The following is a 26,261-nucleotide window of genomic DNA, read 5'->3' as shown; positions in this document are numbered from 1 at the left end:
AATATTTGGGATTCCCTCGGTGCCCAGGCAGTTCTTTATAGGAGTAGGTTAGAATTTCTGTGAAGTAAATAGTTTCCATAACCAGGACACTAGAAAAGATGCAGGGCTCAGGCTCATTTTTGGTGAATTATAGCAACCCACAGATGGGAAGCTATGTGATGTTTATTTCCCCAAATAGAAAGAAATGTAAGCATTAGCATATTCATTCAAATACAGTTACATTACACATTTTTAAGCAAAATGATTGAACTCATTGGGATGTTGTACAACTCAAATTTTCCCCCAGAAATTTTTGGATTTCTAGATTTTGTTTTTAGTGTCAAGTATAAAGGCCAGGATTTTCATGTGGAAGCAGATTTTTAATTTATTACATATTTACATTAATTTGAATATTGTCTTGACCACCAAGACATTGTTGAGTATTAAAATGTTTGTAGGTTGGTAGTTTTCTTTAGGAACTATCCCCCAGAGAGTTTATTCTTTACAGGTGGTATCCCTTAAAGTAGTTTTAGAGGAGATAGCTGCAAAATGGAAACCTTCATGAACCCCCTGCTGCCTTTTTATTCTTGTTTTGAATTGGAATCCCCCCACCTAACTTTCACAGCATTTCTTTGGGGATTACGTGGGTAGAAGTGAATGAGGGATGATTCTTGACCCCAGGCATACAAAATATTCAGTGGGTTTAAAATGACACCTAGCTCAGTGGGGCCCCCCTGGAGCTGCTGTAAGCATAGGTATTGTACAAGGTGGCACCCTGGCCCTGGCCCTTGGGAGGAAGAAGTGTCAGACATGTCGGTGCCCAGATGGCTCCCCAATCCCTGTCTCATCTCCGCAGTAGCCTGCATCTATGTCCTTGTTCTTTGCTTATGTGAAATGATTGTGTGGAGTGATTGGCCTTTGGTTGCGGTGATAACATTTGGTGAAATGGGAGAGCTGTCCCTAACACAACTTTCAGACGGCTGATCTTGTTCTCAAAAAGCCCCTGGCCCTAAAGATGGCAGGTTTTTTGTTTTGTTTTGTTTTAAAACCTCATAGGGAGAAAGGGCTTGCATACAATCTTGTTTCTCGTTGTCCTCAACTGAGGAAGCTGGACCATCTCCCTGCCCGTCTTTGACTGAAGGGATGTGTTGCTTTAAGGCATAGCAGGCAGGAAACAGGAAGTGGGTGCTATGCCACAGGGCATTACCAAAGGAGTAGGAAGTGGCAGTGAATATATGATCTATACCCAGATTGTATCTTAAGGTTTGAAAACCAGGAATCGCAACTCCAGTTTGTGCTATGAAGACATATTTCAAAACCAGTTGTAGCCTATGGGGTTCCTTAAGCTAAGAGTATATATATTGAGAAGCCCTGCCATGTTTAATTTGATGATACCACAGTCTCCAGTGGAAATCTGCAAAATTGAATCAAAACTCTTATCTTTATCTTTTTCAAAGGTGGGATCATTGCTAGATAACACATGTTACTTTAATGACCTCAGTGAGATGCAAGCAACTCATTTTTATTAAATAGGTAATCAAAGATCTATCCTTTATTTGTTATTTTTATTTTTCTACTGAAGTATAGTTGACACACAGTATTCTATTAGTTTCAGGTGTACAACAGTGATTCGACATTTGGATACAATGATCACCACAGTGTCTAGTTACCATCTGTCACCATATGCAGGCAGTTCTTTCTGAAGCAGCTAATTTGGGTTGCAAGAACTGTTTTTCAACCTAGAGTTGATCTCTCTAATTTTGCACCCTTCCTAGCTAATGTAGCACTGTGGTAACTTCCTTCGTCCCTTCTCTAGATATTACAACATTTGTCATGAGATCATGAGAAAAAGTTGCTTTTTGCATTGGGTAGAGTGACTCAGAATTTGTTTAGGATGCAAAATCACTTCTTAGATTTACCTCCCCTGTGTAAGAAAATCAGTGATGTTTCAAAGTGGCATAGTTATTTGGGTTGCATAAATTGTTCTGTGGGATGATCTTCTAAACATTGGGAATTTGTGTTGAGTTTGGTACTTGGCCAGGTCTTTGGCCACATCCTGCTATTGCTAGACCTTTAAAAAAATTTTTTTTCCTCTGGCTTTTCCCGGCACTGCCCCATTGCTGCTGAAAGATCAGGATGTTGCCTGGGCTTCGCACCAGGCGTGGAACCTCGGGGCCTTCCTCTTCTACTCACTGGCACAGCAGCCCTGGGAACCCTAAGATGGAGATGTTGGAACTGTTTTGATAATACCTTTTCTTATTCTTTAAAAATCTGGCTGGCAAGCCACTGTCACATAATCATGAGACCTGAAGATATATAGTAACAGAGAACTTTGGCTTTCAAACCTTCCTCTGGATTGACCTCGGTTTTGCTTTTGAGGAAGAGTAAGCAGCAGATTGGCCCATATTCCTATAAAAGCAAAGCACCTTCTTATCTTTTATTGCTGCTCACATTGGTTGCAGATGCTTCAAAGAGGGCTGAATTGTAACCTAGTTTAAAGACGATATATTTTAGATTAAATGTTCACAGAAATGATTGCAAAGGGATGTCTTCTAGGCAAATGACATGGCAGACTCCGCAGAAATTCAGTGCTTCAGGGATACATGGGTGAGATCTGCTAGTAGGAAATAGCAACACTGTTGACTTTGTAGCAGGTTTCTTGGCTGACCTTTGTATGGTACATACTCCCCCTCCCTTAAACAGCAGTGTTTCATGGAGATGGGACAAAGGCTCCTGCTCTTCATGGGAGTTTCTAGTGCCTTGGTGCTTCTCTTTAAATCTGTTTTTGAAATTCTTTTTGTGGGTCTCATCCTGTGCAAAATTGCCTTATATTGAGGCATTTTAAATACTTAAGTAATGAAACCTCCAAGTAATAAAACCTCTGTTGTATATGTTCCACAGTGGAACTAGCCTATTCTAAATTTTATGCTGCTTGCCGGAGTAGTGGTGTAACCCGAGGGCAGTGCTGTTTGTAATAGCTGGCTAGTGGTTTGCAGGTGAAATTGATCACGACATTTTAGTTCTGGGTTTGTGTTTTCCAGCTCTGGATCTTTCTTTCCTTTATGTTTTTCTGAGTTTCTGAAAAACTCACTTTCGTTCTTTGGCTTTGCAAACTTTTCCTTGCCCCAGTATTTGAAGGAAGTTTTTTTTTTTTTTTTAAAGATTTTATTTATTTATTTGACAGAGAGAGACACAGCGAGAGAGGGAACACAAGCAGGGGGAGTGGGAGAGGGAGAAGCAGGCTCCCTGCTGAGCAGGGAGCCCGATGCGGGACTCGATCCCAGGACCCTGGATCATGACCTGAGCCGAAGGCAGTCGCTTAACCAACTGAGCCACCCAGGCGCCCTTTGAAGGAAGTTTTTAAAAGAAGATTTTGGGCAAGCCAACTGTGACCTGAGCAGTAACAGGTATAACCGGATAATCCCAGAGGGTAGCTATTATTATTACTAGCTTTTTAAAAAGTATATACTTGCCTGGTTGGGCTATTATTATAGGGTCAAGGGTTGCCTCATGGGTGACCCTCCTTTCCTATTCTACCTATATGTCTGCTCTCTCTGTTAGTCCACTTACAGTATTATCTACTGAATAGTAAGCTCCACAAAGACAGGGCATAGTGTGTGCTCACTGAATATTTTTTTGAACGGACACATGGGCACGCACCTGTAACTGCCCAGGATTTGGGAAACTAGGTTTTGAAAAATATTACAAAGGAAATGGGTCGTTACTGGCTGTACTTACTTTTAATTCCTTTCCTCAAATAGAAATGTTAGTATGGTGGTGAGTCTTCAGTAATGATGATTATAAAACCAAAGAAAAGAGAGACTTAAGCATTTGTTTCCTGCTTCAGTGAGACAGTGCCCAATAGGGTGACACCACTTTCATATTTAGGAGAGGCCATATTGTATGACAGTCTTTACACCTTTCTATTGTCATGCTACAGGGCATAAGGAACTTTCTGTCAAAGAAGTTTTATTTCAATGTATTCTCAATTATATGTAGGGATCTCTTAACCAAATGGATTCCTTCTTCTAGATTTCTCAAATGTGATCTTAGTAAATGGCTTATTTTGAAAAACAAATGCTTCATTTTGGAATAATTTTAGATTTACAGCAAATTTGTAAAGATAGTTCAGAGGTCCTGTACATCTTTACCCAGCTCCCCCTTAATGTTAACGTTTATGTAACATTAGCATAGTACTGTTAACTAAAAATAAAATTTATTTGGATTTCTTGATTTTTTCTACTGTTTTTTTTTTTTTTTCTGTTCCAGGATCCAAAATTTTTATACATGTTTATTTTAGAAAACATGTAGATGAAAAGACAAAGTATGGGTAATCCCCCCTACTCAGAGCCAGCTACTGATATTTTTAGTACACATCCTTCCATATTTTTTCTATAGGGAATAGAAATCTGTTCCCCACCTCAAAAAAAAAAAAAAAACAAACTATTTGGATTTTCCTAAAAGACAGGTCACAAAAATGTGTTTTATATACTGTTTTATAATTTGGTTTTTTTTACACTTAATATAGCATTTTTTTGTGTGTACATCTTACCTCGGCTGATGTTTTTAACATAGTTTAATCTGTTCCCTTCCTTTAAGACATTTTATTGTTTCCATTCCTGAGCTTAGTTAATTCTTCATGACCTAAGGCCAAACTATGCATGTGTTCTCACCCTGCCCCCGCCATAAACCTGAGAAGTATGACACACTCTTCTCAGTAACGATGGATCATTAAGCCAGTGATTCCAAATACCTGTGTATTAGGTTGAACCATTTGAAATTGCTGTTTGCTGGCATGTAGCAGGTTTTTGACTATATTGGCAATTTTGTATGGGTCATCCTACTAGTTTGAAAAAGCTGTCTCGATTATTCTGATCTCTTACCCCGCCATTCTTATTCCACTGAGAATCCCTGGCCTCTCACTCTACTGAGTATCTCTCCATTTGGAATGGTGAGCTGACACCAACATTTTGTCAGGCAGAAATGTTGACAGACTCCCCTTCTAGGTGTCGCTGATAAACAGGATCCTTAGGACGTATGCCTGTGTTGGTGACATATGCAGAGAACTTGCACTCCAGTGAATTGTATCTGCCCATCTGTATAAGGAAAATAGACTTCTGAACATTCAACCCAGGCTGTATGCAAGATAGCCCGATGGCTTGCTCTCCTGGTTCCATACCCGTATGGATACCTGTATCGGATAGCCAGGGCTACTGGCGCCACCCAGTGGTCCCTTATAGAGGAGCGGCTGATGTAGCTCTCCCCGTCTCCAGCATATCAAATACTCTCATTTTTCCCCCCTTTCTTTCATGCACTTCCGTGTTCATTATCTCCCCTTCCTTGTCTTCCCTCCACCTATGCCAGGGCACTTATGGCTTTCATTTAGCCCAGCTGATAATATTCAGGGAGATACACTAGCAAAATGTAATTTTGCTGTGATAATCCTTATTTAAATAAAGGCTTTAGAACATGAGACATGAAATGATAAGTAACACACTGAACAGACTGTTATTTGCTCTGCTTATGAAGTCATGATTCCTACCCCAAAAGGGCATCGAGTTTGTATTCTGTCAGAACATGGCATTTGTCACGTTTAATTTCAAGTTTCTCAGTTATAGGAGAGGGAAGCACTTTTATATAGCTCAGATCGGAAGAGGCATACACGTCTAACTCAGAGGGAAAGATTTAACTTGGAAATCACTTTTTGGTTTCCTTTATGCTTAGTATGACTGGTTAATTCATTCCATGTTTGTTCAGAAACTGTTTGGTAAGCACCTACAATGTCCCTGTACTGTGCTCTGTTCTGGGGATTATACTGGGAATCAAGACAGACATGGCCTCTGCCTGTAAGGAGCTTACCAGCCCAGCAAGGGAACAGCAACTTGAACGAGTTTAAGTGCCGTGCTATATGGGTGCCCACAGAGCAAAAAGCAGAGGCACCTGACATAACGTGGGGAGGTCAAGGAAGACTCTTTAGAAGTGCCATTTTAACTAAGACGTAAAGGAAGCCAGGGAAAGGGAGAAGAGAATGTTCTTGGCAGAAGGAAAAGCCTGGGCTAGACTCAGAGGTGAGAGATTAAGCTTGGTGCTTTTGAGAAACTAAAAGAGGTTTATAATGACTAGAGCCCTGAGATCAGCTTGATTTAAGCCTCACAAAAGTCCTCTCAACAGGGAGTAATATAGTATTCCCTCCATTTTAGAGTTGTGGCAAATGAGGTAAAGAGGTTAAATAACTTGCCTGAGGTCACCCAACGCTAGTAAGGGGCACAGCCAAGAGCTGGACCCAGGCCATCTGGCTCCAGCATTTTGGCTCCTAACTACCATGGTAGACTGCCTCTCAGCAGGGCACTGTATTATATTGGAGCTTCATTGTCTATTTCTTTAGCCTTCGATGAAGCATAGGACCTTATCCTGTTAATCTGTGGTCTTTTCTTCGAATTGGCCAAGTTAAATACAGTTTTTCTTAGTAAACTGAATGTTAGGCTGTACTAGACACAGACTATTCCAAGAGCTAGAGCTTATAAATATGTGAAAAATTCCTTAAGCTTACAGCATCTGGGGTAGCCCAGAAACTCTCCAGTTTGCTTTGGTCTTTTATCATTGACTGGAAATCAAATACTTCATTTGATATGCAACTCTAAGGTTGCTAACCCGTATTTTCCAGAAAATCATAGATGGGAAGTTACAGTTAGTTGTATTTTTTTTTTTTTGTAAAAAAAATGAGTAATATGTATTCCCTGCAAAGCTAGAATTTTTGCCTGATTGCTAAAGTTAATTTGGCAATATCTTTCTCTCTGACCTTTAAGTTAGTTAAAGGGTAAATACAACTTCTTTAAAAATTTTATTTATTTATTTAGAGAGTGCATGTGCATGCAAGTGGGGGGAGGGGCAGAGGAAGAGGGAGAAGAGAATCTCAGGCCGACTCCACACTGAGCATGGAGCCTGATGCTGGGCTCAATCTCATGACCCTGAGATCATGACCTGAGATGAAATCAAGAGTCGGTCACTTAACCAACTGAGCCACCTAGGCGCCCCGGGTAAACACAACTTCTTCTTCTTTTTTTTTTTTTTAAAGATTTTATTTATTTATTTGAGACAGAGAGAATGAGATGCAGAGAGCATGAGAGGGAAGAGGGTCAGAGGGAGAAGCAGACTCCCTGCCGAGCAGGGAGCCCGATGTGGGACTCGATCCAGGGACTCCAGGATCATGACCTGAGCCGAAGGCAGTCGCTCAACCAACTGAGCCACCCAGGCGCCCTAAACACAACTTCTTAAATAGGATGACAGTCTTTAAAAGTTGATAAATTGAGGACCTGTAAATGGAGATATTTTCTTACGGTGGATCTGATTTATCCTTTTATGCACTTAAAATACATGTATGTGTTTTGTAAGTTGAGGAATTGACTTCAGTTTGAATTTATCAATTAAGGTTTTTTTAAAAGGTTTTATTTATTTATTTTAGAGAGAGAGTTGCTCAAGTAGGGGAAGGGGTAGAAGGAAAGAATCTTTAAGCAGACTCCCTGCTGGGCTCCATGTCAGGACCCATAGGATCATGACCTGAGCTGAAACCAAGAGTCTGACGCTTAAACTACTGAGCCATCCAGATGCCCCTCAATTAAGGTTTTAGTCTAGATTTTGGAAGTTGGAGTATAAAGATTCAGTTGTACGTAAACTAAGGTTGTCATAATTTTGCATTGTTGAAACACTTGGAATAAAGAATTGTGTGTGTGTGTGTGTGTTTGTATGTTTAATAGCACAAAGCTGGTACTTTCATTTACTTACCCATTTGCATGTGACAGTGGATTCAGTCGAGAGTTAGTATTTTTCTCCAGGAGTGAAGGTTAGCTTTGCTGATGTAGACATACATTCTTGCCTTTTTCTTTTGTGGGACAGAGTTAGGGTTATCACTAGAGTCATCACTAGGGATGTTTTGCCAAAAAAAAGGGGGTGGGGTGGGGACTCTGACAATAATTACACTGGGCCAACAGGTAAACCAGGGGACAGACTTTGGCAGACAATAATTACACTGGGCCAACAGGTAAACCAGGGGACAGACTTTGGCAAACTGGCAAGTGTGATCGTCATCATTTTAACCAGTTCACACAAATTTGTGAGCTTAGCTTCAGAGGCACTGGCTCAACCCAGTTGAATTAACCAGCAGCCACAGATCAATTTCCCTTGACTTTGGAGTAAAAACATTAATTTTCAAGAATTATCAATCAGCTGTATTCTTTGGATAATTTTTAGTATTGTGAACTCTGTGCTGCTAGGCCCTTTCGAGGTTATTACAGGACACGCTCATAGCTGTCTGGGGCCTTACAGGAAGTAAGATTACTTAATGATACTTTATTGTTGGGCGCCTGGGTGGCTCAGTTGGTTAAGCGTCTGCCTTCGGCTCAGGTCATGATCCCAGGGTCCTGGGATCAAGTCCCGCATCGGGCTCCCTGCTCCTTGGGAGCTTGCTTCTCCCTCTGCCTCTCTCTCTCTCTCTCTGTCTCTGTCTCTCATGAATAAATACATAAAATCTTAAAAAAAAATGATACTTTACTGTTATCCAAAACATTTTGAGAGCTTGTTCGGAGGTTCTAGCAGGGGAGCGCAGCTACTCGTATACCCTTGAGCGAAGAACGGTCCTCCTCTATCGGGGAAGGTCGTCCTCTTCAACCGAGTGCGCAGCTTTGGGAGGGACACACGTGGAGCGGTGAGAGAGGAAGGGGACACCCGCCTAGCCAGCCAGATCAGCCGAATCAACCCTGGCGATCAATGGGGTGACAGATGTCGCAGCCGGATCGCCCTCACATCCCAAAACATTTTGAAATGAAGACTTTGAGGGAAAGAAATGATTTAACCTTTCCTGCCTACTCCTTTTTGAAGCTAGTACACATTTGTAATGTGATATCACCGTTGACTGGAATGTCTGAAGCAAGATAGTCTTAGGTAAGGTGATATACTCTGAAGTTCAGAGTAGTTGGTCCCAGAGTTGAGGTTGTAAACAAGTGGATATTGATGGAGAATTAACCTCTGAAATGCCCTCCCTTCAAAATCCTTCTTATCACCTGAGTGGAAGGCAAAGAGATGATACCCATTAGGTGCCTTTTGCTTGTGATACTTTCTCTGAGGGAAGGCCTTGATTCCCCCTAGGGTGCTGATTCTGGTCAGATGAAAAACCTTTTCCTTGTGGGGCAGAAGAGTTGGTGAGTCTGAGGTGCCTGTTAAATCTTATGCAGATATCATCTGACACTTGAGTTCCTGTTTGTTATAATAGGGTAAGTGAGCGGAATTCTGGGCTTTAAAGAAATTATTTGTATTTCAGTCCGTGTGGAACCCCTCACGATTGTCTGGCTTTTTGATATCCTCTATTCACTTGCCAAAAGTAGTCAATTTTTCTTAGTCACATTTTGGCATAGGGGACACAGGGACAGTTAGCTTTAGGAAACTTTTAACATTGTATTTATAGCAAGAAAAAAGAAACTTTATTTTGCTTAATGGATTATTTTTAAAGATTTTATTTATTTGTCAAAGAGAGAGAGCACAAGCAGGGGAAGCAGCAGAGGCAGAGGGAGAGGGAGAAGCAGGCTCCCAGCTGAGCAGGTAGCCCGATGTGGGGCTCAATCCCAGGACCCCGGGATCATGACCTGAGCCGAAGGCAGATGCTTCCCTGACTAAGCCACCCAGGCGCCCCGCTAGATTATATTGCATGAGCAAAAGAAGTTTCTTTTACTTTGAGACTAGTTTAGAAACAGAAGTGTCTAATCTTTGTGTAGTACAGTTGAAATCAACTTTTGGCTCCTTTTACAGTGTCCCTTTGTCACTTGAGTAGCGTCAAATACCTTAGGGGCCATATTCATTGTCACTTATCCACACCCACAAACACAGACACACTAGTATCAACTGAAAAACTGATGCTATTTTTCCTACTCATTTATTAAACGATGAAACTAATATGGTCACTGCAGCAGTTTCAGGAAGTATAGGAAAAATATAGGGATAAAACTAAAAATCACTGATAATTCTCCAGCCTAGGGGTTAACATTTCAGCCCGTAGCCTGCATATATCTGAGGAAGTTGCTATTGTTCTTTAAGTTGCCTCTCAAGCCAATTAAGCTCTGCATATCTTGAACATTTTCTCATATCCTTGAATATTCTTTGGCAGTGCTGCATTTGATGACTGTGTAGCATTTGATCATATGGATGCATCATTATTTCATCAATCTCCATTTGGGCATTTGAAATTTGTTCCAGGTTTTCTGTTCTCTTTATAACAGTGATGACTCTTATCTATATTTTTGTGTGTGTGTTCGTCTCTGATTAGTTCCTTAGGATATTCCTAGAAGTAGAAAATGAAATTATTAGGTGGGGAGGTATGACATAAGAAGTCTTGATGCATATTGCCAAATTGCTTCCTATGAGGCTTGTACCAATTTACACTTCTGTCAACAGTTTCTAAAGTGCCTTTTTGTGTACATTTGGCAGCACTGAGTAATTTCTTGATTCTTAATTGGCACTCCTTTTGGTGGAACTTCCACGCATTGCTGTTCTAGTAAAATAAAAATTATTCCTGGTAAATGAAGGTGGGAATGTAATATTAACCGCAGTATTGCAAGGAACTGGTGGCCCTGGATACTCCGAGAACTATCGAAACAGGCCATGTTTTAGCTCCAAGAGTCTGTGTTTCTAAAAATATATTTTTTCTTTCTCAAGCAGTTTATCAATCTCAACTTGAGGGGTAAGTGCTAGTTTTTTCCTCCTAAAATTATTGCTCCATGAGTGCTTATTGTCTCTAACTTAGGCTTTTCTGTGCATTTATTAAGACTTACGCTTTTGTTGTCTTTAAAAACAAAATGTGACCTCTGGCAAAAAACATGCGGATTTTGGAAAGTTTTGGTTGTCACACAGGTGTACTTTTTTTTTTTTTAAGATTTTATTTATTTATTTGACAGAGAGAGAGAGATAGTGATAACAAGAACACAAGCAGGGGGAGTGGGAGAGGGAGAAGCAGGCCTCCCGCCAAGTAGGGAGCCCGATGGCGGGGCTCGATCCCAGGACACCAGGATCATGACCCGAGCCAAAGGAAGACACTCAACGACTGAGCCACCCAGGCACCCCCGTACTTTCTTAAGGTAACAAGCACTCTGTTCAAGTATTCTTCAGGTCCTTGGTATTTGAATGAAAGCCTTATAAATTCAGAATCATCCATGTATCAATACATTTCTTGAGTAAACTTGGAAGGAAGACATTTGGTAAGTCCAGTGTTTGATATGATGCAGCCTATTTGGCCAAAATGTTAAAGAATTGGTGTTGTAAGATTGTTGGTCCCAAGTCAAGAATTACCAGTGTGACAGCAATTTTCATCTATTAAAACTTTCTTCCTCCCAGTGGGTGTTTCATAATGGCAAAGCTATACCTTAGGCAGGCCTTACAAGTGGGATTTATTGATGTTTGTGACTTAAAAAAATTCTTATTTAAATGTGATTGACATATCAAGAACTTTTAAAGAGAATTTTCCCTCTTGATGCTGTTGTTAATTTAATCCTAGGTATGAGAAAGGATAGAACAGTGCACTTTTTTTTGCTGTTTTCCAATATTCTTTGTTTTAAAGATTAGTTCTTTTTAGTAATCTCTACACCAAGTGTGGAGCTTGAACTCACAACCCTGAGATCAAGAGTTGCAGGCTCTTCTGACTAAGCCAGCCAGGCACCCGTTTTCTGATATTCTCATATTCATCTTAAGAGTAAAACTAATCAATACTGATTACAAAGACTTTTTAATTCTGTATAGGGAAGCAGATGTTTTCCTAGTGTTCTAGAAAGTAGACCCTATTTTAGCTCCTATGGTCATTGGGAGGGGAGAGAGAAAGAAGAATTTCTTTTTAGAGACTAGTTCACTGCTCCCATCCTAAAGCCTATTTTGGCTCTGAAAGTGTAAGTGTACAACTTTAGGGGCGCCTAGGTGGCTCAGTCGTTAAGCGTCTGCCTTCGGCTCAGGGTCCTGGGATCAAGCCCCACATCAGGCTCCCCGCTCAGCGTGAAGCCTGCTTCTCCCGCTCCCACTCCCACTCCCCCTGCTTGTGTTCCCTCTTTCGCTGTGTCTCTCTCTGTCAAATAAACAAAATCTTTAAAAAAAAAAATGAAAGTGTACAACTTTATAAGTAAGGAGTGGAATTTATGTACATCTAGTTTATTTTCCTGTCCCAAGTGAAGCCTAGTACTTACATTGTAGGTTAGGTACTTGTTATTTTTATATACACAATTTACATATATGTGTGTGTATAATATGTATACATATGTAATTTACCATACTAATGGTAAAACTGTGTGTGTGTGTGTGTGTGTGTGTAAAGATACTAATTATAGGGGGAGAGTTTGTATAACAAAATGGGTGGTAACGTAATTCTAGAGTTGGGAGTATTTCTCTTGGCATTGGAACTAGACTCTGTCTTCGAGCTTGGGTAAAGACAATGGGTGTAGCATATAATACGTAAGCATTGCTTCAAAACTGAGAAAGCAAAACAAAGAAATTACCCCAGAATACTGCAGATTTAACTATGCGAAGAAATATCCATTGTTGTCATGGATATGCAAGTGATATGTTCTTCCACTACTGACAAGAATAATTTTTGAGGGGCGCCTGGGTGGCTCAGTCGTTAAGCGTCTGCCTTCGGCTCAGGTCATGATCCCAGGGTCCTGGGATCAAGCCCTGCGTCAAACTCCCTGCTCGGTGGGAGGCCTGCTTCTCCCTCCCCCACTCGCCCTGCTTGTGTTCCCTCTCTCCCTGTGTCTCTCTCTGTCAAATAAATAAATAAAATCTTAAAAAAAAGAATAATTTTTGAGTTATGAGTAGAACAAAGGACTTTCTGTTTGGCTAACATTGATTATCATCATTCTAAAATATAATGGTAATTTTTTGTTATAAGTATTTCCCTCAAATATCTGCTGAAGACGATTATGTAAACAAATTCTAGCTTAAAAATAGTATAGAATTGTCGAACTACTATGTTGCACACCTGAAACTCATATAACACTTTGTCAACTATAGTTCAATTTATTTATCAATCAATAAATAAACAGTCACAGATAAAGTGAAAGCTGATATTGTGAAGGAAAAAATAATGACTTTAACCAGCTGTATTCTCTGACAAGTGTTAGATTATTTCTTTTATCCATTCCAACAAATATTTGATGCTATTTCTAAGCCGAAGTGGGATACAGAGATAATAGGATGCAGTCCTTTTCCTGAATGAACTTACTGTTTAGATAAGTGATTAAGATAAATTCATAAATAATACAGTTAACTTCTGAAATGCCCTCCCTTCCAAATCCTTCTTGTCACCTGAGTGGGAGGCAAAGAGATGATACCCATTTGGGTAATGTAATACAGGTTTCAAGCTGTTAGTGAAGAGCTATAAAAGTTCAAAAGAAGACAAGAAATGTTAGCTCAGGGTATCAGTGAAGATATCCCAGAAAAGGTGGCTTTTGAGCAGAATTCTGGATAGAAAGAAGGGCATGAATAAAGTCTTTGACACAGGATAATTTCAGAGGACGTCAGTGTGACATAGTTTTTTTTTCAAGGTGTTAAATGGTTTCTTTTGGGTAGAATATAGGTATGGTAGATGTTTTTCTCATTAAATTAAAAATTTATTTTATAGTAAAATATTTAATGCTGCTGATGGGAGTGTAAATAGGTCCAGCCTTTCCGGAAAGTTATTTTATAGGTATGTATCAAGAGTTTCCTTTCCCACCCTTCCCACCATGCCCCAGTCTATCTTTGACTTGATAATCACACTTCCAGGAAATATGAGGGAGAAGTTTTTATAATCTTGAGGAGGGAAAATGACCCAGAAGCCACAAAGGAGACTACTGATACATGTTATTACTTAAAACATAAAAACCAATATTTGGTCCAAAGCACCCAAAACGAGAAGAGCTATACTGGGAACAATATTTGTAGTATGTCAGACAAAGGGTTTATTTCCTTAATATAAAAAGGACTTTTGGGCGCCTGGGTGGCTCAGTTGGTTAAGCGACTGCCTTCGGCTCAGGTCATGATCCTGGAGTCCCGGGATCGAGTCCCACATCAGGCTCCCTGCTCAGCAGGGAATCTGCTGCTCCCTCTGACCCTCCCCCCTCTCATGTGCTCTCTCTCTTTCTCTCATTCTCTCTGTCTCAAATAAATAAATAAAATCTTTAAAAAAAAAAAAAAGGACTTTTATGAATCACCAAGAAAATATGATTAATGAAGTGAAAAAATGGGCAAAGGACTGGATTCATCTTCATTCATATAAGAAATTTAGATATAGTGAAACATTTTAATATATTCATTGAAAATTACCAAAAAAGTGTTTTTGGTACCTGTTGAACAGAATTCAATTCAGTGTTGGAGGGGATGTGGAGATATGGGCATATTTTTTTTAAAGATTTGTTTATTTGAGAGAGAGCACACATAAGTGCATGGGGAGGGAGGAGGGAGAGGAAGAGGAAGTGAGATAATCTTCAAGCTGACTCCCCAGGACCCTGAGATCATGCCCTGAGCTGAAATCACTCACTCAACTGACTGAGCCACCCAGGCACCCTGAAATGGGCATATTAATTTTGGTGGGAATGTGAAATGGTATATTCTCTTTTAGAGGGCATTAAAATTTGGGGAGGATGGGAATAAATTTTAGACTTTTACAAAAGAGTTGCAAGAATAGTACATCATATCCATGGACCCTTCACCTACCGCCCCCTAGTGTTAACATTTTACATAATTATAGTACAATTAATTAAAACTAAGAAATTAATATTGGCATAATACTATTAACTAAACTACAGACTTTATTCAAATTTAATCATTGTTTCTACTAACATCTTTTTTCTGTTCCAGGATCTAATCGAGGCTCTCACATTACATTTAGCTATCATGTCTCTTTAGTCTCTTTTTTTTTTACACTTTACTTTTTTATTTTAATTCCAGTTAACATACAGTGTTATATTAGTTTCAGGTGTACAATATAGTAATATAACACTTCCATTCATCACCTGGTGCTCATCACAAGTGCCCTCCTTAATCCCCATCACCTATTTCACCCAACGCCCCACCCGCTTCCCCTCTGGTAACCATCAGTTTGTTCTCTAGAGTTAAAAGTCTGTTTCTTGGTTGGTCTCTCTGTTTCTCTCCCTTTGCTTGTTTGTTTTGTTTCTGAAATTCCACATATAAGTGAAATCATACACCATTTGTCTTTGTCTGACTGACTGATTTCGTGTAGCACAAGACTCTCTACCTCTCCTTAGTCTCTTCCATGACAATTCCTCAGTCTTTGTCTTTCACGACCTTAACAACTTTGAAGAATACTCGGTACTTTATAGAATGCCCCTAATTTGGGTTTGCCTAATGGTCCTTCTTCGTAGCTCGAGATGATGTAATTTGGGCAAGAACACCACAGAAGCTATGTTGTGCTCTTGTCAGTGTGTCCTGTCGGGGGTATGTGATGTTGATGTGCCCTGTCGTTGGTGAAGGTGATCTCAACTGTGTTTCTCGACAGTAGTCATTTTTCTCTTGGAGTTAATAGGTATTAAAAATACTTTATTATATTGTATTAATACATTTTTGGAGGTGGTACTTTGAGACCATGCATATATCCAATTTCAACTTTAAACTTTCACTCACCAGTGTCAGCATCCACCAGTGGATTTTGCCTGTAGCCAATTATTACTGTAGTGTTCTTTTTTTATTTTTAAGATTTTATTTATTTATTTGAGAAAGAGACAGAGAATGAGCAGGGGGGAGGAGAAGCAGACTCCCCGCTGAGCAGGGAGCCCGGTGTGGGGCTCTGTCCCAGGACCCTGGATCATGACCTGAGCTGAAGGCAGACGCTTAACCAACTGAGCCACCCAGGTGCCCTTACTGTAGTGTTCTAATGGAGATTTTCTATTTCCTTTATTCCTTCCACATTTATTAATTAGAAGTTTTGTATAAGGAATTTTTGTCTCTTCTCCCTCCTGTACTTATTTATTTGGTCAATCATTTATTTGTATTAGTATGGACTCATGGACATTTCTTTTATTCTTTTGGATATAATCTAATACTATCACTTACATTGTTGTTCAAATTGTTCCAGCTTTGACCATTGGGAGCTCTTTTGGGTTGGCCCCTGTGTCCCTTTGGCATATCCCCATCTTTTTTTTTTTTTTTTTTAAAACACTTCCTTACTTTCTGGTACCAGAAGATACCAGGCTCAGCTGGCATTTTTCCTGCGCTGGCTCTGGAATCAACTACTTCTCTAAAGGGCCCTGGCTCCTTTTACTAGAGAATGGTAATTGGAAACCCAAGATCTGGGTGCTGGATATGATGATCACTGACTGCTACTGAGTATCTCTGCTTCTAGACCTGGAGGGCAATTTTAATAGACTAAAACCTAAAATGGTCACACACCCTTTTGACCCAGCACTTCTATTAGAAATATATCCTATAGACACACTGGCATAAATATATTGTTAAGGATATTCATTGCTGGAATACCATATAACTGTTTAAGAGTATTTTTTTAAAGATTTTATTTATTTATTAGAGAGAGAGAGCCAGAGAGAGAGCACCCCCAGAGAGAAGGGGCAGAGGGGAAGGGCAGAGGGAGAAACTGACTCCCCACTGAGCAGAGATCCCAATGCCAGGCTCAGTCCCAGGACCCCTGGATCATGACCTGAGCCGAAGGCAGGTGCTTAACCGCTTAATCCACTGAGCCACCCAGGCGCCCCTAACTGTTTAAGAGTATTAGGTAGAGCTCTGTATTCTGGCATGGAAAGACATGTAAGAGAGTCATATTTTTTTTTAAAAGTTGCAAACCTGTATAGATAGTATGATTCAGTTTTTATTAAAAATTGTGTGTGTGTGTGTGTGCACGTGTGCACATGTGTATTAGACTCTGCTTACAAAAACATCTCCAAGGGCACCTACCATACTATTAAAAGCTGTTATTTCTGGAGGATTGAATAAAAAAGATACTTTCACTTTGTATTTTATATTTTGTAATGTTTGTGTTTTTTTTAAACACTTTATTGAGATATCATGAATATTTTTAAAACACATTTTGTTTTAAGTTACCTAACTTTTCCATGAATCAACATTCTAGTCTATGACAGCCTAAAATCATCTCCATACTTTTCACACTATTACAAAAAAGTTGCAAGAATAGTACATCATATCCATGGACCCTTTCACTCACCAGTGATTTTAGTTAGTTTTATTATTTAGGTTATAATATTTGTTTAATACATTTTAATGTTTCTGAATCAAGTGACCTACAAGCCTATGAAGCATTTAAGACTCTTGAACCACTCCTACTTTATATATTCTTAAGGGGAAAAGATTCTACTATAGCTTAGATTCTGAGCAGTACCCTCTAGTAGTTTGATTGGCTTATGGTAGTCACGTAGGCCTGTTTTAAATGTAATTTTCTTCTTCTTTATGACTTTTTAAAAATCATTTTAAAATCATATTTATGGAAATTTTGGAAGCTATTGAAATCAGCAGAAAGAATACAAAAGTATATAAAACATTTAAACAAAACAAAAATATTAAAATGTAAAATTCACCTGTAATCCTACCACACAGCAATAGCTAGCATTAATATTTGGTACATATCTTGCTAATTTTTCTATGAATGTACCCACTCAAATATATGTGTATATGATGGAGTCATACATACTGTTTTGTACCTGTGTTGTTTCTTTTTTTTTTTTTTTTTAAGATTCTATTTATTTGACAGAGAGAGACACAGCGAGAGAGGGAACACAAGCAGGGGGAGTGGGGGAGGGAGAAGCAGGCTTCCCACTGAGCAGGGAGCCCGATGTGGGACTCGATCCCAGGATCCTGGGATCATGACCTGAGCTGAAGGCAGACACTTAACAACTGAGCCACCCAGGCGCCCACCTGTGTTGTTTCTTGATTTCAACATTTCTAACCTTTGAACTGTGTTATAGTTACGGCAGTTTTTATCCATTAGCGAATACATGACCTACATGCATCTATCTGAAGCAAGACCTATAAAAGACCATTGCTGAGGAGATTGTTCTATGAGGGACTTGCCAGAATTTACTTTTAGATTTGCACACTAAATGCTCAGGACTTTGTGAATATTTCCCACTCTTTTTGAAACATTCTCTTTTAAACGTACTAAGCTTGGTCCTTGAGACATTAATTACAGGAGGAAGATTGATCGTGCTTTAAACATTTCCAACAGATGTTATCACAAGTTGAGTATTGACTTTACTTTGGAAGAATGTTTTCAAAATATTGGTTAGCAGACTAACTTATTTGCAAGAGGGCAAAAACTAAACACATTAATGGTTTGTTTTGAAGTCTGTCTGAAAATATGAGGGTTGTCTGAAGTTGAACAGCCCTGCTTCGTATTTGTGGTTGCTTTTTCCTTAATCGCCGTCCTGTTAGCTGCCTGGACACCGTTTTGCTTCATGGTATTCGATGAGTAAGGCTTTCTCAGGGCTGCCTCATTTCCTAATTGAAAGACGATAAACTCTGGATGCTGTATTCTCTTTTTTTCATGCCACCAGGTGATCATTAAGTAGAAACAAACTATATTATATGCTTCAGTCTGTTAAAAATTTGCCTTGCAAAGGATTTCCAACTTCCTTGTGCTAACAAAAAATTGCATATGCATGTGAAAGTGAAAAGTGTGTCCCAAATTTGCATTCTGATTTCAGCCAGATCATCCCTAGTCCCAGTCATTTGTAAATGGAAGCTGTGCGGTGATCATCTGCTTAGTTCTTTTATATGAAATTATTTCTTCAATTTATTTTAATAGAATAACTTTAAGAGCAGGGTGCTATTTTTTTAGGGGGGAGGGTAGGGGAGAAGTTAAGTTAAAGGTCGGTTTTTCCATTGTGTAGAAAAAAATTAGATTAGGAAATGTGATTTAGTTCTCCTCTATCTGCTGGGCATCAGTTGCTTTTTTTGTTTTGTTTTTTAAACGATGAAATAAATGTCCATTAAAGGTACAGGTGCTGAAAAAAAATCATGTCTGTCTCTTGTATTTAAGAACCTCCTAGAGTTGCTTTGTCTTGCCTGATTGATGGAGGACTGTGAGACTGGAAATGAGTAGAAGGTTGAAGCTGGGGCTCTCATTCAGCTGAGAGAATTCTCTGACACTTGATTCTCCTCTCCATCTTCTCCCTCTATAGTACCAACGACCAAGTGTAAACTGTCCTTTACAAATATTTACGGATAAAATTATTTTCCAAATTAAGCAAGCTAGTGGATAGTTTTGTATTCCCCCACCCTGCCACCCATAGGTCTTTAAATGATTTTGTAGAAAGTTGGTCTTTGTTGTTTATCAGTTAGTTACCTGAGTTAATCTGTTGGGGGAAATCTATCCATTTGTACTTAGAAATATGGAGTTTTTCTTCCCCAACATTCTCTTTTTGAGCTCTTTGGACTTTATTTGAGTATGTATATGCAGAGATTTACTTTCCTTATGTTAATATCAAATGTTAGCCCTGTGGGAGAAAAATAAGAAAATGTTAAGTAGCATGCCTTCTGTTTATAAGTAGTCTTAACCATGTGTTCACCATGTACTGATACTGTCCCCAGCGCACCCTCCCCAAAAGTAGATTGTGGATATTCACTTGAAGTGGAGAAGTAGTTCCATGAAACAAAACAAAAGGCATGCTCTGTTAGTGATAGGCCTGGGTATAAATCATTCTTTCCTTCATTGTTCTGTTGGTAGCAAAAGAGAAAATGAACTGTTTCATTTACCAAGTAGTTAGTGTGGTCATTAGTCATATGGATGTTTGCGGCTTCCATTGGAATGTCTAGATTTTTTTTTAAAAAAAGTGTTCGAAGGGTTTTTCTCATAGTCCCATGCAAGTAGTACTGAGTACTACTGCATGGAGCTAAGACTTCATTTCTTCTTCAAAATCTTAATCGTGCCCAGGACACCCCTGCAGTGCTGGAATGTAAGTAAGTGATGTCAAATTACGGAAGGGCCTTATTTTACTATTCTGAGTATTCAGATGATAAGTCATTTTCTCCTGCACTGTACAAAATAGGTTATTCCTCAGCTGTAAACTGACCGTAAACCTTCATAGCATATATATATATATCTTCAAGAGCATCATAAAACTGATCTGTATATTCATTGAAGGAAGATGAAAATATCTCTAGGTTTTTTACTAGAGCAGTGCAGTATTTTGATTTGGAAAGAATCTTGCACTGTTTAAAGGAAATTATTCATTTTGGGTTTTGATGAGAAAATCGGTAGGCACCTGCAGGCACTTGTGGTGGGGATATCTGGGTAGATTGACTAGTTTTCTGTGGTCAGACTTTATCCCTGAACTTGACTCCTGTCCTGATTGGGGGTGGGGGGAGGACAAGAGGTACAAATAAGAGTTTTAACAGCATGACTCTTGCTTCTTGCCATTTTCTTTTCATTTTACTTTAAAATTTTTTATTGAGATATAATTGATGTATAATATTGTGCAAGGTGTACAACATGTTGATTTGATACATTTATATATTGTTACAATTACCACCTTAGCTTTAGCTAACACCTCTGTTGGCATCACATAATTATCATTTCTTTTTTTGTGGTGAGAACATTTAAGTTCTAGTTTCTTAGCAGTTCTGAAGTATATGACACAGCATTGTTGACTGTGATCACTGTGCTGTGCATCAGATCTCCAGAACTTACTCATCTTCTAGTTTTAAGTTTGTACCCTTTAACAGTGTCTCCCCTGGTCTCCCCTCCAGGCCCTGATAACCACCATTCTACTCTGTTCCTTTGAGTTTGGCATTTTTAGATTGTACAAATGAGTGACATCATGCAACATTTGTCTTTCTCTGCCTGGCTCATCTCACAAAGCATATCCTCAAGGTCCATCCATGTTGTTGCAAATGGCAGGCTTTCCTTCTTTCTCATGACTATGAGTATATTCCATTGTATGTACATACCATATTTGCTTCATCCATTCATCCATTGGTGGACACTTAAGTTGTTTCCTTATCTTGGCTATTGTGAATAATGCTGCAGTAAACATGGGAGTGCAGATCTCTTTTTGATACCCTGTTTTCATTTCCTTTGGCTGTATATCCAGAAGTGAGATTGCTGGATCATGTGATCATTATATTTTTAATTTTTTACCCAACCTCCATACTGTTTTCCAGAGTGGCTGCACCAATTACATTCCCACCAACATTGCACAGACCTTCCCTTTTCTCCACAAACTCGCCTACGCTTGTTATCCCTGGTCTTTTTGATGATAGCCATCCTAACAAGTGTGAGGTGATATCTCATTGTGGTTTTGATTTGCATTTCCCTGATGATGAGTGATGTTCAGTACCTTTTCATGTGCCTATTGGCCATCTGGATGTCCTCTTTGGAGAAATGACTATTTAGTTCCTCTGCCCATTTTTTCAACTTGCCATTTTCCCACAGTTTAGACTACTGTTTCTTAGTCAGGCTCAGTTACTTTTCTGCAATCCTACATTAGCCAGACGATCATCTCTAATCATTTCTTGTTTTCCCTTTGATACCTGGCTCATCATGAACTAAGGTGCACAGGTGATGTGAAACAACACTTGAGTGTTTTTAAAAGGGGTTCTTTTCTTATGTTACTGTACCCATAAATGTTGTCTTTTATTACAGATTGAAATTACAAAAGATATACGTGTTCTTCTTAAGAGAAAAAGGAAATCTGTAAGTATTCTTTGAAAATTCTAAATTTGTAATTTTATCAGCTTTTGGAGGAAATTAAGTTTTAAACATACTAACAGGCATCTTGACTCTTTTTGTAGTGGAAAAAACCTGCCAATCTCCATGTTTGTGTTAAAGGGCATTATTTGGAAAAGTAAAATGGGAAAACTTTTTACCCTGTACAGCTTCTAAAATTTAAACCATCACCACTCATTTCTAAAAGGGGAAGAGATAGTTGAAATCTAAGTAAAATATTTTTCCTTAAGCAATTACCAAAAAATGGAGTCACAGATTGGAGTTCCAGTTCTGACTGTTGAGGCTTACAGGCTTCGAGTTTTTGGCAAGCTATTTTGCTTCCTTTTGCTTCAATTTTCTAATCTGTAAGGAGGTTATTCTTGATGGCATGAAGTCTGTAGTAGTGGATACTCTCCCTAATAAATTGAAGCTTGTTCTAGTTACTAGTTCGCAAAACTGATTTAAATATATTTCTGATTTGCAGAATTTTAGGTATTAGCCCTGTCTCTCACCGAAGCATCTACTCTAGACCATAGCATGGAATAAAAGAAACACAACAGCACACATAAAATTAGAGTCCTAGAGTTTGAGTCTTGGACCTTGAAAATTACCCAGTCCAGTGTTTCCCAAACATTGATTTTTAGACCAGTGCTGGTCAGTGAGGAGTTTTTAGTGGTCCGTCCAGGGTGAGGTGAGGAAAGTAAGGACAACAGACCATGCATTTTTTAAGATTAAACTCTTCCCATTTAAATGATTGCTTGTTATTATAAGATCTGTCCATCTAATTTGGGGGCATTAGATACATTCTGTATTTTAGGAAATGATGGTGATGGCAAATGATAGGGTTTTTTTTTTTTTAAATGTCCATACCTGCCCCCCAGCCCCCAAGGCAGCTGTGTCATTCCCCTCACCATCCTTTGCTTTTAAAACTTTTACAGGCCTGTGCTATCTTAAAATAAGAATCCAGTTTTCTCATTTTACAGATGAGGAAACAGACAAGAAGTTATTTAATTTGTTCCAGATCTTACAGTTCAGCAAGCTGCTGAACCAAGACCAAAACCCTGGATACAATGTTGCCTCTCTTGTATTTCTGGTCTTCTGAGAATCGCTTTAATTATAATAGGTTAGAAACTTGAAACAGAAGATCTAGTAGTTCTTATGTGCTAATAACTATTTTTGAATTCCAAGTGTAAAGAAATTCAAGACTTAATGTTCTTGTGTAGCTTGGTGCTAAAGTCTAGTTATTAACCTACATTAGAAAAATCTTAAACATGGCCAGAGATTTTCATCAGCAAGCCTGAATTAGCCGTCTCTGAATTCAGCTACTTAGCACGCTACCCCATGGTTGATAAAAGAGGTAAGGTATCAGTGAGGTTAGTGTGTCTTTGGGGGAATAGACTGTGGTGCCATCGTGAGGGCAGTAGTATTCACGCTTCTATAGTTGATTTATTTGTCCACAGAGAGTCCGTTTCCTCTCTCTCTCCCCCCTCCTCCTCCCACACGCATGGATACACTTGCGCGTGCGTGCACACACACATACACACACACACACACCCTATAAATGTAGATAAACATTTATGGCACTCGGTTTACAGCCCTTCTAGATATGTAAGAGAAAAGTACCAAGGCAAAGAGTAGGAGTTGCCAAACACATTGGCAGAAACATATGTCCAGTTTTGTTCACGAGTTTACAAGATTCTTTGGAGTGTCTTTGACACTTCAGAGACTCCTCTTCGATTGGCCTAGCTGGGCCTTGGCTGTCCCAAAATACACTTCAAAGCAGAAATACCTAATTCCCTGATCCCCCTCCCTTACTCACCTTAGTGAATCATGCATGGGCCAGGGAAACAAATGAATGTGAAGAGAACAGAATGGAATGTATTCCTCATCCCTACTATGGAGACATTAACTTTTCCATGGCTTCTTGTATTGAGTGTCACATGGCTTCCTTCTTTAGTGAAGAATTCTTTAATTTCTAAAATGTCAGGTACAGCCATAATGAAATGCTAAGAATACAAAAAAAACATTTTTTTTTTTTATTTGAGAGAGAGAGAGCACATGAGAGGGGGGAGGGTCAGAGGGAGAAGCAGACTCCCTGCTGAGCAGGGAGCCCGATGCAGGACTCGATCCTGGGACTCCAGGATCATGACCTGAGCCGAAGGCAGCCGCCCAACCAACTGAGCCACCCAGGCACCCACAAAAAAAACATTTTGAATTCTCTCCAGTCTTTGGAATATCTGTGCTCTTCTTTTTACTAGTGCTAATATTTGAGAGTTGACTGAATGGCTACAGGATTTCAATCTTCCAACAGATTTATCAGTCTTCGAGTTCTTTTATTAGTCTCACTTACAAAGGTATATTTAATACTGAAGAGCAGAGTGAGCTTTTAAAAAAAAATGCAGTTTCACATGGTGGCCATGTGGCTGAATTGTAGTGACTTATTTGGCCATTTTGTAAGAAATGGTTTAAGACTACATTGTTGCATAATTTTTAACAGTATAAAGTACTGGGAAACCACATTAGCAAAGAACTAACCTGTTGGACTGGCTCCTCCTCTAGCAAATGTGGAGGGTGGGTCATGTGGCAAAAAAAAAAAAAAAAAGGTATGGTTGCAAAATTCTCCCTGTTACACAAAGTTGTTACTAGGTGAAGTATTATGCTGGTCACAGATTTTTTTTTTTTTATAATCATGGTTGGCAGTCTGCAGTTTGTATTACTTTATTATTAATAAATATATAACATGACAGGAGAGAGACCGTCTCTCACTTGGACACAATACATTTATTATAACTGTGAGTTAATTTTAAAGTTATTTTGAATTATTTTTGATTAGCTTATATTAAAACCATGACTGTGTTCCCCTAGAGAAAAAATACCTGGGAAATAGTCTTTACAGACAAAATTCAAGTCTGCCCCATGGCACGATGTGCCCTCTAATTTAGCAGCAAGGTTCTGTCCACAGGGGTCTGTAACAGTTCATCTTAAGCAGTAGCCTAGGACATTGAAATTGGCACTGAACCCTCTTTATTTCTCTCCAAATACATACCTCCCAGAACTTAGTTTTCCTCCCTTTCTCCTGATGTCTAATCAAGTTGGATCATAACATCATGCTTTGTTAGTAGCTGCCACTTCTAGCTTGGTCTATCCTCAGAAGTCCTTAAATGTAAACTTTGGATTAAATCTGTACAGCCAGCTCCTGACTTTTGAAAGCTTCATATTTAAAAATGAAGCATGTTGTGATCACTTAAAATTAGGAATAGGTGCATAATCATACACGGTGTATGTGAAGTGTGTAGGCAGCAACATTGTCTCCTAGATCTCCTCATTTCAACACATATAGGTAGGATCCCAATTGTAAGAACCTATGACCTAGAAAAAACATAATCTGATGCATGCTGGGGATGTTCTTAAAACATTATGGGAGGGAACTTTTGCTACAGTGTGAAAGAGCATCTTCAACATGGTAGCTGAGGTGTTTTCTTTGCTGGGAAAAGCTGGGAAGAGACTGGCAGCATGGCGACTTCAGGGGTTAATAACTTTCCAGGTGATGAAGTAGACGGGCTCGGTTAATCTTGTTAGAGACGCACCCAAAGATCAGTCGTAGTGGTGAGAGGTTTGTAGTCCAAATAGCTAGCTAGGCACAAGTGCAGTGTGTTGGAACAGGGTGTGTATATGTTTGCCCTAGGTTTTTGTTTTTGTTTTGCTTTTTCAGTTTTCAGATGTATTTATTATAATTACTGTGTATCAGATCTAAAGTTTGATTGTACAGACTCTACCATATTGATTAGGTTGGTCTATCAATTTGAATCTGATGAGACAAAGGGCGGATGACTATATATTTCACATAGTTATTCAGTCTTGCAAACTAACAGCAAAAGATCCTACTAGCTAACCTTAATGCCTTTTATATTCTTAAAATAGTAACATTTTTAAAGTTTTCATATTAAAATGTGAAGTTTATTATATTGTAATATAGCTCCTGTGAAGTTTGATTTCATTAACCTAATGCAGCCATTCTTTTAACATCGTATTTGAGCTTTCTCCTCTATGTTTGAAAATCATTTGGAACTTTTTAATAGTGTGTGAGAGAAAAGATATTTTTAAAAAAAGCATTCCACCCCTTTATAAAAGTCTTGATGCAGTATCTATGTAGAAATATGATCTTTTAAAGTGCCACAGATATGTTATCTGTTTAATCTCTTGGAACTTTTATTTATTTTATTTTATTATTTTTTAAAGATTGTATTTATTTATTTGAGAGAGACAGCACAGAGAGAGAGGGAGAGGGAGAAGCAGACTCCCTGCTGAGCAGAGAGCTCCACACGGGACTGGAACCCAGGACCCTGAGATCATGACCTGAGCGGAAGGCAGCCACTCAACCGAGTGAGCCACCAGGGCCCCGCTTGGAACTTTTATAATTGTTTTCTGATTTAATGTTGAGTGGATACAGAAGGCAAATTGTCTCTTTATTTGGTATTTAAATTACCCCTTTTAATGCTGTGTGACTTGAAGATGCAATTTCTTAAAGTAGCACTTACATAGTTAATCATTGATTTTCAAATTGATGCCTTTTATATTTTCATAAGGT

General features: G+C 39.0%; 1 protein-coding gene across 5 annotated transcripts in view; it reads left to right on the top strand.

Moving 5' to 3' along the window:
* The window catches only part of ACSL4 (acyl-CoA synthetase long chain family member 4), an 83,013-nt gene that overhangs the window by 10,215 nt on the left and 46,537 nt on the right, over nucleotides 1-26,261 (top strand). For 3 of the 5 annotated variants that reach the window (XM_045881471.3, XM_045881485.3, XM_045881477.3), the window contains exon 2: nucleotides 21,611-21,661. The exons of 1 other annotated variant lie outside the window; for it this stretch is intronic. The gene's annotated coding sequence lies outside the window, so the exon portion shown is untranslated. Of the gene's footprint in view, nucleotides 1-11,008; nucleotides 11,100-21,610; nucleotides 21,662-26,261 lie in introns of those variants that run through there. One more of the 5 variants, XM_054508921.2, reaches the window with a different exon arrangement.

This window comes from Mirounga angustirostris, unplaced genomic scaffold (assembly GCF_029215605.1).
Source record: "Mirounga angustirostris isolate CCGP_5_RB_7025 unplaced genomic scaffold, mMirAng1.0.hap1 SCAF_11, whole genome shotgun sequence".
NCBI lineage: Eukaryota > Metazoa > Chordata > Mammalia > Carnivora > Phocidae > Mirounga > Mirounga angustirostris.
This window is presented reverse-complemented; position numbering and strand designations above follow the sequence as displayed.